The sequence below is a fragment of the Mesocricetus auratus genome, unplaced genomic scaffold, assembly GCF_017639785.1.
Source record: "Mesocricetus auratus isolate SY011 unplaced genomic scaffold, BCM_Maur_2.0 Super-Scaffold_100691, whole genome shotgun sequence".
NCBI classification, from domain to species: domain Eukaryota; kingdom Metazoa; phylum Chordata; class Mammalia; order Rodentia; family Cricetidae; genus Mesocricetus; species Mesocricetus auratus.
The window spans coordinates 42,653,718-42,666,894 of record NW_024429267.1 but is presented as its reverse complement, the minus strand read 5'-3'; the positions used below and the strand labels follow the sequence as shown (position 1 = coordinate 42,666,894).

The window sequence follows — 13,177 nt, the reverse complement described above, 5'->3', positions numbered from 1 at the left end:
CTCTGCTGGGATTTGTTTATTGTTTTTTTTGTTGTTGTTGTTGTTGTTGTTTTATGAGACAGGGTTTCTCTGTATTGTTTTGGAGGCTGTCAGTCCAGCCCGGCCTCGAACTCAGAGAGATCCACCTGCCTCTGCCTCCCGAGTGCTGGGATTAAAGGCGTGAGCCACCACTGCCCGGCGCTCTGCTGGGATTTAAGGTAGTGGCTGTAACCAGGATGAGGCTGTTGACACGCTCATCTTGGTTGTGTCACCAGTGATTCCTAAAGTCTGAGAAGTGACCTCAGCTCTGTGGGTTCTGATTGTTCCTCATGTGGAAAAATCAAAGCTAGAGAGCTCTGCTGTGCCTTTGTGGGGCCAAAAAAAAGTATTTTGAAGACTATTTTTCAAAGGCATACTCACCAAGACCCCAAAATGAGCCAGTACTTTATGAAGATGTTCTACCAGAAACTTCCATGGTTTGTGACTTGGTTCACCCAGGTGTAATGATCTTCTGCGTTCTCTTCTGAATCATCTAAGTGAGTTTCTCCAATAAACCCTTTTTTAAAAGATGCCATCCCACAAAAACTTACATTTCACAAATAAATGACAGTATTTATTAGTGATGTAAGGAGTGAGTGTAAAGACTTTCCAAGGAACTGTGTTACAGACTCACTAGGTGCTGTGGTGATGGTGTGTAGTTTTCCTAGAAACTCTGCTTTAGTTACTTTTCTCTTGTTGTGATAAAACACCATAACTAGAGGCAACTTACAGAAGAAAGAGTTTACTTTGGTTCATGATCTCAGAGGACTAAGATATCCATAATGGTAGGGAGGGAGGTACAGAGGGAGGCTACAGGAATAGGAAGCCGGATGATCAACTTTATACCACAGGAAGTCTAGAGGGCAAACTAGAAGTGAGGGAGGAATATAAACTCTCAAAGGCCACCCCCAGTGACATACTTCCTCTAGCAAGACTCCGCATCCTAAAAGTTCCATAACCTTCCCATACTGTGCTGCCAACTGGGGACCAAGTGTTCAAATACATGGGCCTATAGGGACATTTTCATTCACCATCTGCGAAGCTTTGCGCATATCAATTTCTCCTCTGTTGTTACTTATCACACCTGAAAATATTAGTACCATCTCTTAATGTTGATGTTAGACTCAAATAAGATACAGTATGTAAGTAAATTCTTCAACAGCTACATATTGTGACTTTCTCCTATACTAACTGATTCTATCTTGACTAATTCTGAGATGGTAACATGAGAGATATCAAGTTGATCTGTGAGGAAATATACTATCAGAAAAAAAAGATGACTAGTGACCAGCATTTAAGTTGGACATCCTCAAACTTTTGCAGAGATATCCCAAAAAAAGAAATGGAATGTGTGGAGGAAATCAGGAGTATCCTGAAATGGTCCAAAGATATAATTAGCTGGTCATAAAACAGTATAGCAATGTGTTTAACCGGCTAGTTAGGCTTTGGAACCAGAACCCAAGTCAAGACCATGTTCAGACATTCTTTCTTGATGACCTCAGATTTGTCATTTATGCTTTCTAAGTCTAGCTCTTTATTTGATCTGAAGCTGAGACAATAGAACTGCCTTTCTGGAGAGCTGGGATGTGTGAAGCTGAGAGAAAGATAACAAGAGGTAGGAAATCTGAGGTCAAATGATTATGGGAGCTGGACCAGGAAGGAGGACTTAAGAAGAAATAAGACAAGTGAACCTGTAGTGATTCTTTGCTAACAAGAAGCAGCTACTGGACTTTTCAATTTGTGGTCAACGCTAAACAGGGGAGTTGTTGAGGGACATGAAGACCCAGTCGGAGGCAGATGCCCTCCTGAGACTCTGGGTTCCAAGACATTAACTATTTTCCTCTAGAGAAGAAACTTAAAGGATATATCCATTGCTGCCAGAAAACAAGGTCACCATGTGTAACTAAATATTATACTTTCCCTTGAGTTATAAGCCCTCCTTAGTTACCTACCTATTTCTTCCACTCCTTTCCATCATTTTCAGCCAGTACATGTTTACTGGGTGCTTAGTGTGCAGCAACATGGGGCACTGGGGAAACATGGTTCCTGTCCATAGTCTATTGCTGCTCACTAACAACTGTATCACACATAGCTTTATATTTTCTAGTAGACATACTAAAAAGGGAAAATAAACAAGAAACTTACTAAGGTATATTATTTAGCCAAGCACAACCAAAATATCTCAACATGCTCTCTATATTTAAGGAAAATTTTTATATTTTCCATATTGTCTTCAGGAAAAAAATCCAGTGAGTATTTTATCCTTACAAAATATTTCCATTTAGACTAATTTAAAGTAGTCAATAGATGCATGGCTTTAATGCTTTCACATTGATAGCACAGACTTAATAGAGAAAGTCACTATTTTAGAAATGAATATCTACACAGTGCAGAGAAGCTCTGTGTTGTGAGGCTAGCAATGACATAGTGGTGGTTGTTTAGCAACTGGTGACAAGCAGAGTGCATAATTCACAATGATTTTTCATTTCCATAGTGATTTAATGAAATATTGGGTTACCATGATACTTTCCTCGGGATCATTAACTTGTTCTTTAAGTGCTGATGAAATAAACTTCCCTATTCTAGAAGGGGGCACAAAAGTCAGTCAGAGTCTTTCTAAATAGAACTTCAGTCACTTGGGAAACAAATGAGGCCTCATGAAACAAAAAAGTTTGGAATACAGTTATTCCAATAAGGAGATAGATTATGTATAGAAGGGAAGAAAGTATTTGATAACTGTGCATCTGACATAGGATTAATATCTAGAATATGTAAAGAACTAAAAAGACTCAACAATTAGAAATCAAATAATCCAGTCAATAAGAGGGCTAATGAAATAACAGATAGTTATCAAAAGATAAAATACAAATGGTTGATAAGCATGCAAAAAGAAATGTGCACTTTCATGAGCCATCAGAAAGTGCAAACCAAACTACACTGAAATCCATCTTAATTTTGTTGGAGTGGCAGTCATTAAGAAAACAAGTAATAACACGTGTTGGTTGGTGAAGACGTAGACAAAAGGAAACACCTATACACTGCTATTGTCGATGTAAACTAGTCCACTTGCTATGAAAACATAGAAGTTTCTCAAAAAAACCATAAAAATAGACTAGATCCACTGAAAGAACTACAAGTTAACATAGGAGACATATGCACATAAATGCTTACTACAGCACTATCCAGAATAATTAAGTTCTAGAACCAACTTACCTGCCCAACAACAGAGGAATGGACAAAGAAGATGTGGTGTGTGCATGATGAATTGTTTTCAGCCATAACAAAGAATGGAGATATGGCATTTCCAAGGAAATATATATATAACTATAGGTATTAATATAGTGAATTCAATCTGTTTCAGAAAAACAAATATTTTCTGTTTTCTCTCATCTTTGGTTCCTAGTATTTATATAGTCAAATTAAACATGTATACATATACAAAATGGAAATGATCTTGTCTTGGAGAACAAGAGAAACAAATTGGAGGGGGGAAAGAGAGGGGTGGGAAGAATCTACTGAGTTTATAATTCATACCTGTATGAAAAGGTTTTAAAATAATCAAATTTTAAAACAATTACAACAACATAGATCCCAAAAAGAAATAAAATAAATGCAGTATTAAAAGTAAATAAATAAGCCAAGGCCATCAGACAGACTGTGACAGTGGGCAGCTGTCTTGTGTGCAGATGATCTAAAACCTAATCCTAGAAGAGTAATTACCTAAGGAAGAAAGCCCTCCCACTTGTATCTATCTATGAAATGGGAACTATGGCAATTGTTGCAAATCCACAGAGCCACACACACAAAAGTCAAAAGTTTATAATTGAGTTCTGCAGACTTCAGAAAGATTTTTTAAACTCTTTTTTAATTTGACAAAATTTGTATACACTTACGGTATTGGTCGCATATGTTTTTGTTTTGATGTGTGCTATGTTATAAAATGAGTAAATCAATCAATAACACACATATCACTTCACATTCATTTTGGGATGGTAATATTTAGAAACCTCTGTTTTGGCTATTTGCAGATTTTTTTTTCATGGTTGACAATGAACACTAAGTTGTACAATAGATCTTCTAGACTTATTTCTCCTCGCGTATTGGTAAGGTTTGTGCCCCTTGAACATCCCTAATCCCTTCTCCTGCTCAATGAGTTTTCACTAAAAGTTCCTTCTCTTCCACATAGTCAGGATAGCATTTACCATAGGAAGACAGATGATATTGAAAAGCCCTAAGGAAGATCCCTATTACAAAGTTGAGAAGAGATACATTGAGACTTCCCAGCCTCTCCCACAACACATGCCAGCTTTCCAGGAAAGTGACTTCCTAGAGAGACACAGCTGAGTCACGACTGTCTACATGTCTCTGTGGTTCTAAGCACTAATAAAAGGGGAGAGAACATGACTTACACATGGATCAGTGATTATCACAAAGTAATTCAGTCTCCCAAAGAAATATTGTCAACCAATTTCCATCAATCACAGTGCCCCAAAGCCCCAGTTGTGACTAGTAGGTATCTCCATCAAAGCTGCTCCCACAGTGGGCCTTACCCAGATGGTGTAAGGTGATTAGCAGGTCCACATGATGTAGGGCCAAATATTAATAAATACCATTATTCATCAAGTGTTTTCTTGAGCTGGCTCCAGCCACACAAGCTGATATATTCTGAGTTGTTCATAAAGATCATAATGATGTTCAAGATCTGAGCTAGGTAGGAGCCCTCCAGTCAGCATCCTATCATCTGTGCACAGAAAAGCCTCATTATAATTGACACCCTGAGTTCAGTTTAGAAGACACATTGGGGATCATCTTTACTGGTCTTTTAATTCAAACACAGGAGACATTTGAATCCACCAGTACCTCTGGCAAGAATCCAGAAAGTCTCATGATACAAGAATCTCACAAGAGGAGGTATTAATAAAAGGATTGGGGTTCTGCAGGACATCTGTATAACATTTAGGGAACAGTTACATTAATGAGTTATTCTGAATATAAATTTAACTTGGTGTCCTGTAGTATATGTGCATGTATGCACGTGGATTGACAAGTGTGTAGCTACACATGTTGATGTGTCTATGCATATTTGTGCCCGTGGATGTGGAGGCCAGAGGTCAATGTCAGGTACCCTCCTTACCAGTTAGTTTATCTTACTTTCTGTGGAGCTTACTAGCTGGCTGTCCTGCATGGTCAGCAAAGCGCAGGATTCTCCTGTCTTTACTTCCCCAGTACTGGATTACAGGCACACCACACCACTACTGTGCCTGACTCTGTATGTGAGCAATGGGAAGCCAGATTCAGGTCCTCATGCTTGCATAGCAAGCACTTTATCCACTGAGTCATTTCTCCAGACTCTGTGCCCTGAGAACCTTAAGAAGAAATTCCCCCAGTTAGGGGGCACACTTATTCCTCTACATAGTAATAGCCCCTATCCTCCCCTGTACAACACAAAGTGTGTGTGTGTGTGTGTGTGTATTATGTCCAAATTACTTTTAGTCCAAATTCATATGCTTTGAAGCAGACTCAAAGCAGTCCATCTTCTGTTTTCCCTTTGGCTTTACAGAAGTAATTAATAAAAGCCTCCCTTGTTTTATTGCCTAGAGGAGTCTTTGTCTTGTTTTGAGTTAGTTCAAGGTCTCCATCCATAGCCAGAGTAACTAAAGGTTTGTCTTGGTACTGTCCTAATCAACAAGGGCTATTCTCCACTCAACAGTTCACACACAGCAGTTGCTTTTCAGAACCAAACAAAGAAGGAGCTTGTAACACCCAGCACACAACAGTCAGGTTCACTAGGACATGAGGACTTGCCTGGGTTATAGATGAAAATAAGTGTCGGAGACAGGATTCAAACACCAGTGTGACTCCAGAACCCACAGTGGGATGTGTGTACTGAAAATCCTATCCACAAACACTGCCTTGAAATTTTCCTGTTAGACATTGAGGAATCTTCCAGTACCAGGCCTGTCACCATCTTTGTAGGATGGTCCTTCTTGTAAGAAAACAAGCAGATCTGCTAGATATTTTTATTGAATGGCCCCTCGGCCTTCAGTAAGAGAGCAACAGTAGATTGAGGATAGTCCCAAGTGTGTGTGCATCATGGAGCTTGTACTGTGGAGGCAAGCCTGAAGAAATAGAAGCAGGAGATGTGTTCAAGGGCAGCCCAGGACCAGTAACCTGGAAACTCTGGAGGGAAGAGTATATCACTATCCTCCATTGTCTGCTGACCCCTGTAAGCTCAAGCAGGAAAAGACAGGCACAACCAGTGAGCAAATGATGCTCTGGTTCTTCATAGCCACCTTGGCTGTCAAGAGGGCTTTAGGAGTACTGGGCTCTCGAGTGATGGGTGATCCTTGCTTAGCTAGCAGCCTCTGGACAGAGATGGCCCCCACAAGGCGGCAATAATTTGGTCAGGCAGTGTCAGCACAGGGCCTCGAAGGGTCACCCCAGAGAACCATAACATGAGAGGACTAAGACAAAAGGCAAGTTTTGTGGAGAAGCCAAAGCCATATGAGGTGTGCTGCCAAGACTTCAGGAAAATCAATAGCCCACAAGACAGCTGGGAGCAGAGGCCAAAACAAACTCACTATTTCTACAAAATATCCTTAGCTCCCAGCTAAATTTCCCTGAAGTAACTAGGGTTCATTGAAAACCATGGCAAATCCATTCGTTTTACATAGTTTTAAGTTCAAAAACAGTCTTCTATCTCAATCCTAACAAGATAATGAAAAAGAAAATATAAAGAATAATTGGTGTGACGTATCTTAAAACATACATCTAAGAATGTCTTTCAACATATAAATCTGGGCTTAAATAGATAAGTAAGTTTTTAATTTGTCATTAAAATTATTAATTCCAACCAGGTCTAGTTCTGGGTTTTGCCAAAGGTAATATACACTTTAACTCAGTTAGCATACCGTGGTACTTTATAGGGGTCGGTTATTTAAAATATGATTGCACATATCTATTCTTTCTTGTGTTACTCTGAGAATTATGAAAAGGACTACTAACAGGAATTTTCCCCCATAGCATTCGTCCCAGGCCTTACAGGTTACCAAGAGGCTACATGACCACTTTTTCTATTGGATGCATATATACTCTATGGAGTTATGTAGAGCAATCTGAATCAGTAATACTGGTTAACTGCTTATTGGCTCTCTGTTGAATCAGGCACAATATAAGTGATGGTTTGCTGGAACAGCTAACGTTTGTGGAAGAGTTCTTACAGCTCAGATACTATGCTAAGCTCCCTTCTTTGAACTACTTAATCCCAGAAGTCTTCAGAGATAGGACATAAATACAGGCCCCACCCATCAATATCCTGTCTATTGAGGTAAAGAACCCCTTCAAGATGGATTCTTTTCCTGGGGAAAAGCTAACCTAGCTCAATGAATAGCTCTATGTCACCTCATTCCTAGAGCTGGGCATTCTGAAGCCAAACTGTAGGTATGAGTCATGAGTTGCAAGCCAAGTTGTGAGGTTTGCAGAAGAGACTGGAATGGGCATCTGAGTCATATACAGAATGTTAACCCCAAAACCTCAGACATGCTATGCAAGAGATCTGCCATGGAGATGCCTTTTCTTTTCTGTATTTTTATGATGCCTTAATATCTTGTGAACCTAGGAGGGATTGAGGGACCGCAGATAGTTTGCTGAGAGAATACACTTGATATGCAAACTAGTCAGCCCTCCTTTCTTCATCTCAGGTAGTCCAAAACACTGCTCCTGTCCTAATCATCCTAGGGCCAGATAGCCAAGAAGCCATGGCAGGCCCTATGCCCCAGAGCCCGCTGTGGAAGCCAGGCAACCCTGAATCTCTCACCCTGCTTAACCTGGTGCATCTATCTATTCTTTCCTGTGAAGACCGTAATAAAAGGTCTAGGATGTGACTTCCTTCCTGACAGTTGCTCCTGTTTTGTGTGCCTTACTATGTCTGATCAAAACAAAGCCCAGACTCATTTTAAAATACAGGCAAAATAAAATGCCCAAATGAGAGGGGCTGGAGACTGAAGACAAAGGATGCTCCTCCCATGGGGTGGTTCCCTTGGCTTTACATGTACAAGTGAAATTTCTAGAACATATGGTAAGTTTCTGTTCAACTGTCAAAACTGTACCTTAAAGGAACTGCAGCATTTTACTCCCCCACAGGAAGTATGATAAAGCCCGCACCTTCCACACCTTGAACACTCATCTTTTTTATTGTATCTAGCCTAGAAGGTGTGAGGCTGCATCTCATTGTGGTTTGGATTTATATCTGATTTCTATTTAGATCGATTGCATTAGTAATGACTAATGACATCTCAGAGTCTGCCAGGTGCTTCTTCTCCATCTGATGCACTCTTCAGATAAAAATTTATTCTATTTAGATCCTCTAGCCACTTGCTTATTTGGAGGCAGAATCTCATATATCCCAGGCTGCGTACCTGAGGATGACCTCGAACTCCTGATAGCAAGTGTTAGAGTTACAGTGCACACCACCATGCCCAGTTCAGTGCAGTGCAGGGAAAGGACTCAGACTTTCACACCTGCTAGGCAAGCATACTACCAAGTCTCATCCCCAAGCTCCCTTACCCTAATCTTTGATCAGGTTGTCATTTTGTTGATGAGCTATAAAGATTAGTTGTATTTCTTGATTACAATTCCCCTCAAATAAAGTTTTAATTTCCTATTTTTCTCCTGTTAATTGTGATTTCTTCATCTCAGGTAGTCCAAAACGCTGCTCCTGTCCTAATCATCCTATGAAGCCACTATCAAATCCAATGTCACAGAGACTTACTCTTACACTTCCTACAATTCTGGGTCCTGCCAATGTCCACATAACTTTAAGATTAGTTTGTCAATCTCTAAACATAAGATAATGGGATTAAGACAGCTTTTTAAATCTTTTCTAACTTAATTACATTATGATCAGTGACCATTACTTCTACAAAATTAACTTTTAAAGTATTTCCCTAGAATCAATAAGTAAGAAATTGTATTTTAGCTTTTTATTATTTTTAAACTCTGTGTGTGAGTGTGTGTGTGTGTGTGTGTGTGTGTGTGTGTTTGCAGGATAATGTGCATATGAGTGAAGATGCCCACAGGGTCAGAAGAGGAAATTAGAGTCCCCCAGCCCCGTCTGCCCCAAGTTGAAGTGACAGTGGCAATGAGGCAACAGATATGGGTACTGGGAACTGAACTCAGATCCTTCTTAAAAACAGTATGTGCTCTTCAGGGCTAAGCAATCTCTCCAGCCTGAATTTCTTCGCTTTTAAATAAGATCCAGAATGATTCAATATAACTCTGTGCTCTGGAAAGTTTGAATGTTGCATCTCTTTATGCACTGAATCTCCTAGTACACAGCATGGTGCCTTGGATACAGCTCCTCAGATATTAATGGAATGAGTAATGGGGTGGATTAATGAATGAATGAATGAATGGATGGATGGATGCATGGATGGATGATGAATGCATATAAATGGATATATAATGGAATAAATTTAAATGTATGAATGAACCTGTTTATACATTTGGATACATGAAGAGACAAAGGAAAAGAACACTTGGTGTCATGTTGGAGGAAGATCTGCTTTTACTGAAAACACTGGAAGCAGACACAGCAGACAGGATGCAGGTGTAGGAAATGATCTCCTGAATGGGACTCTATTAGACAAATGGGACCTCACAAAACTGAAAGGCTTCTGCACAGCTGAAGAAACAGTCAAGTGAAGAAGAAGCTCACAGAATGATTGTTGGCCAGCTATACATCTGACAGAGGGTTCATATCCAGAATATGTAAGGAACTTTAAAAAAAGAATCAAAAACCCTGCAGCAACCCATTAAAAAGTCTGTCTTCATAAAGATTTCTCATCACACTGTACAGAAAAAGAATAGCTACTGTAGAAGATGCAATGGGTTCTTCGCCTAAAGGTTTATGAACCCCTGAAGTACAAAAGTGGGCTCCATCTTTGCTGCTTACCTCCTCAGAACCTTTTCCAGTGCGAATGTGTTCATGCAGTGCTTTCCAGGCTTCTTTGGGGTTCCCACATGGGGTGCTTTGCTCTCTACACATCGGTGCTTGTGAAGGGATCAGCACCGAGAGACTTGAAGAGAAGTGTTCTCATACCCGAGTACAAACAAAGGTTTCTAGGTTCAGATCCCCTTGGAAGCAAACTCTGAAGGGCTACAAGAAGAACCAAGTAAGTGTTTGGGTAGAAAAAGGATACCAGAATGGAGGTTTGGGGGTGGGGTAGGGCAGGCAAAATAGAAGATGAGTTACCTAAGCAGCTATGATAGAGCGGACAACCAAAACTGTCTTTCTGGGACATATCTGGCCATTCTAGACCTCAAAGATAATAGGCCCAAAGACTGAGGGAGCTTAGTGTTTGTCCCATGATTTCCACCAGTCATTGTGAGGCATGTACTCTGAAGATGTTAGTCCCCTCACACTTCTATCGTGTGTGCTAGTGATGTCCAGTGCCATGAAGGCATGACAGTGAAGTCCACCAGTCATTGTGAGGATTGTACCCAGGTGTTAGGGCCCTCACACTTCTAGCTTGTCCAGTATCTAACAAAGAGGACTCCAGTGCCCAGAGATGTCCCCCAAGTGAAGGCATGACAGTGATATCAGCTGAATGGATGGTTAGTGGGAAATGAGTGGGGTGTCTCCAACAGAACATTAGCAGGTCCTGAGATCTGACATTCCCCAGATAACATTTTCCAGAACCAAGAAAAAAGAAGTGTTCATTGATCCATATATTGAATACATATGCACTGTCTGGTTTGAGATTTAAATGTGGGATTATTGTAAAATCTCATGATAATGAACAAGCGTGATAATGAAATGGTAGAGTGATGGGCAGGAGGGAGGAGCCATTGACAGGCTTGATAAGTGCACTGCTTTGAAACAGTTCCAGGTCTACAAAGGATTACTCTTCACATTATTGCTGGTTTTTATATAATTTTTATAATATAATTGCATAGCTCCCTCCCTCCAAAGCCTCTCATATACCACTCTTTTTCAAAATCATGCCTCTTTTATCATTGATTGTTGTTACATATATATCTATGTTGCATACATAGAAAATATACATTCCTAAATACTACCTTGCCCTTGCTATTTTAGGGAGTAGATCATCTTACAAAATTGGACTCAGGATCAACTCCAATCCCATAATGCAATGTCCCATCCACATGCTTTAACAGATGAGTTTGCCTATTTGCCTGGTGCTGCCACTATTCTACTGTTGTCTGCAGAGCGATGAGAATGATCAAACATCACAAAGAGAAGTTACGGACTGTATAAGACACAGAAGAATTGCAGAGATGAAGTGGGGTGCCTGAAAGGATGCTCCAAATAGAACTTATCCAGCTGACACCTCTTCCACAGAACTGTAGGAAGACGGACATAGAATTCCAGATTTATGCTGATTCTCAACCAGCCATGTTACCACAAGTCAGGCAAACGCTTTGAGCTTCAAGATTCCCAAGTATAAAACAGGGTTAAAATAGCTTCCTTCAGGGCTTGTTGTAAGTACTAAATGAGATGCAGATAAATGATGGTTTCTTTTTGTATTGAAGACTTGATCCCCAACAACTGAGAAGTGTTCGGATCCCAAGTCTAATCAATGGATCACTCCTCTGATAGACTCAAACAGAGCTGACACTATTGGGAGGTGGAAGCTAATTGGATACAGCAGATCACAGGAAACATGAGGTGGGTATGTCCCAGAAAGATGTATCTTATCCAAGTCCTTTCCTTTTCGTCTCCCTGCCTAGTCCCTTGTCCACCTCAAAATGAGCAGTCTTGTTCCATTAGACCCTTCCACCATAAAGTTCCAATCAACTCTGTTTCCATGAGGGGAAATGTTAAACCTGCCCTGAAACTCTGACCTTTTATTACGTTTGTAAAAGGGAACTGTATGTTTCAAAACAAATCCCTTTGATTTCAGAGTGCATCATGTCCTCAATCACCAGTAGTAAAATCTAGTTCAAAGGAAGGAACACTTGGTTGCTTTTATTTTTTTCAGAATTTGAAGGATGAAGCACTTAATTATGCATCCTGTAATTAGTTTATAATTCTCACAAAAGGCACACAGGGTGTGTTAATGGTGGCTGCATGCCATGCAGAGAAGCTGCGGCATATTTCATATTCAAGGCCCATCCCAGGGAAGAGGTCCATGGAACATTTTCGGATCACCTTTAGCTTTTGCATCTACAAGAAACCCTAAAGGTAGCTCCCATCAGTACAGTGAAGGAGGAAGGCAAAAGTCTTTACAGACTAAGGCACTCACCCAGGGAACTGACTGCTTAATTTTACTTAGTTTTGTGGAACTGTTGGTCATTCCCCAAGAAGGAGATGAAGGAGTTGTGCTGGGATGACATTTTTGTGTTGGACAGTCCCAGAAGCCATGGAGCTTGATTGCCTCTTTTGAATTCTTCCTTCTGCCAGTGTTCTACATTCCTCACAGAAATGGTCCCCTTGGGTAGCAAGCAATTACCGAAAGCTTTTCAAATATGAAGGCCCACAGAGTATATTCAAGGTAATCAGGACGAAGATGCCTGCTCTCCAAGCTCAAGACCAAACAGTGGAGCAGTAATCACTGTACTGCCTCCAGTTCACTCAGTGGGTGCCTGAACAGACATAGCCTCTTGGGGAAGAGCTGATTTTCTGCACAAACTAGAAAGTGACTTAGATTCCAATTTGTTGCGTCTGCCTGCTTCTGGAAGAGAAAGAACAAATGCATAGGCTGTTTGCAGAAAGTGGCCTCGAGTATTTCCCCCATGAGTCCATACCTGTTTGCAGTACGATTCTGCAGGTCTTCCCATTAACATCTATTTCCCAGCCTCCTATGTCTCACCTGGCTTCATGCTTTGCTTGGCCAGTTGAATGTTACTGTAGTAACATGTGGCCAGTGCCCAGCCTGTACTTGAAGAGACCTTGAATTCTTTCTTGGAACCATTCCCAGTTACCATGCAAATGAGAATCCTAGGCTAGCCTGCTTGTTAACAAAAAATACATACTGTTATAGATGTGGATCTAAGTCCAGAGAGAGTGTCTGCTAAGAGTTCTTATGTCTGGACTAGCTAACTGAACCAGGGACATATGGGTGATAGAAATAAAGACAGTCTGTTAGAGAACAAAAAGATACCCTCAAGAAGGAAAGAAAGCAAGACCCAGGCCAGT

At 40.6% G+C, this 13,177-nt stretch overlaps 1 long non-coding RNA gene across 6 annotated transcripts in view; it reads right to left on the bottom strand.

Moving 5' to 3' along the window:
• LOC110341807 overlaps window positions 1–13,177 on the bottom strand; it is an 82,428-nt gene that overhangs the window by 36,066 nt on the left and 33,185 nt on the right. For 5 of the 6 annotated variants that reach the window (XR_002383812.2, XR_005874903.1, XR_002383813.2 and 2 more), the window contains exons 1-2: window positions 12,285–12,704; window positions 9,971–10,174 (exon numbers count right to left, since the gene is read on the bottom strand). The exons of the other annotated variant lie outside the window; for it this stretch is intronic. This is a non-coding gene — a long non-coding RNA (uncharacterized LOC110341807). Of the gene's footprint in view, window positions 1–9,970; window positions 10,175–12,284; window positions 12,705–13,177 lie in introns of those variants that run through there. 6 annotated transcript variants of the gene reach the window in all.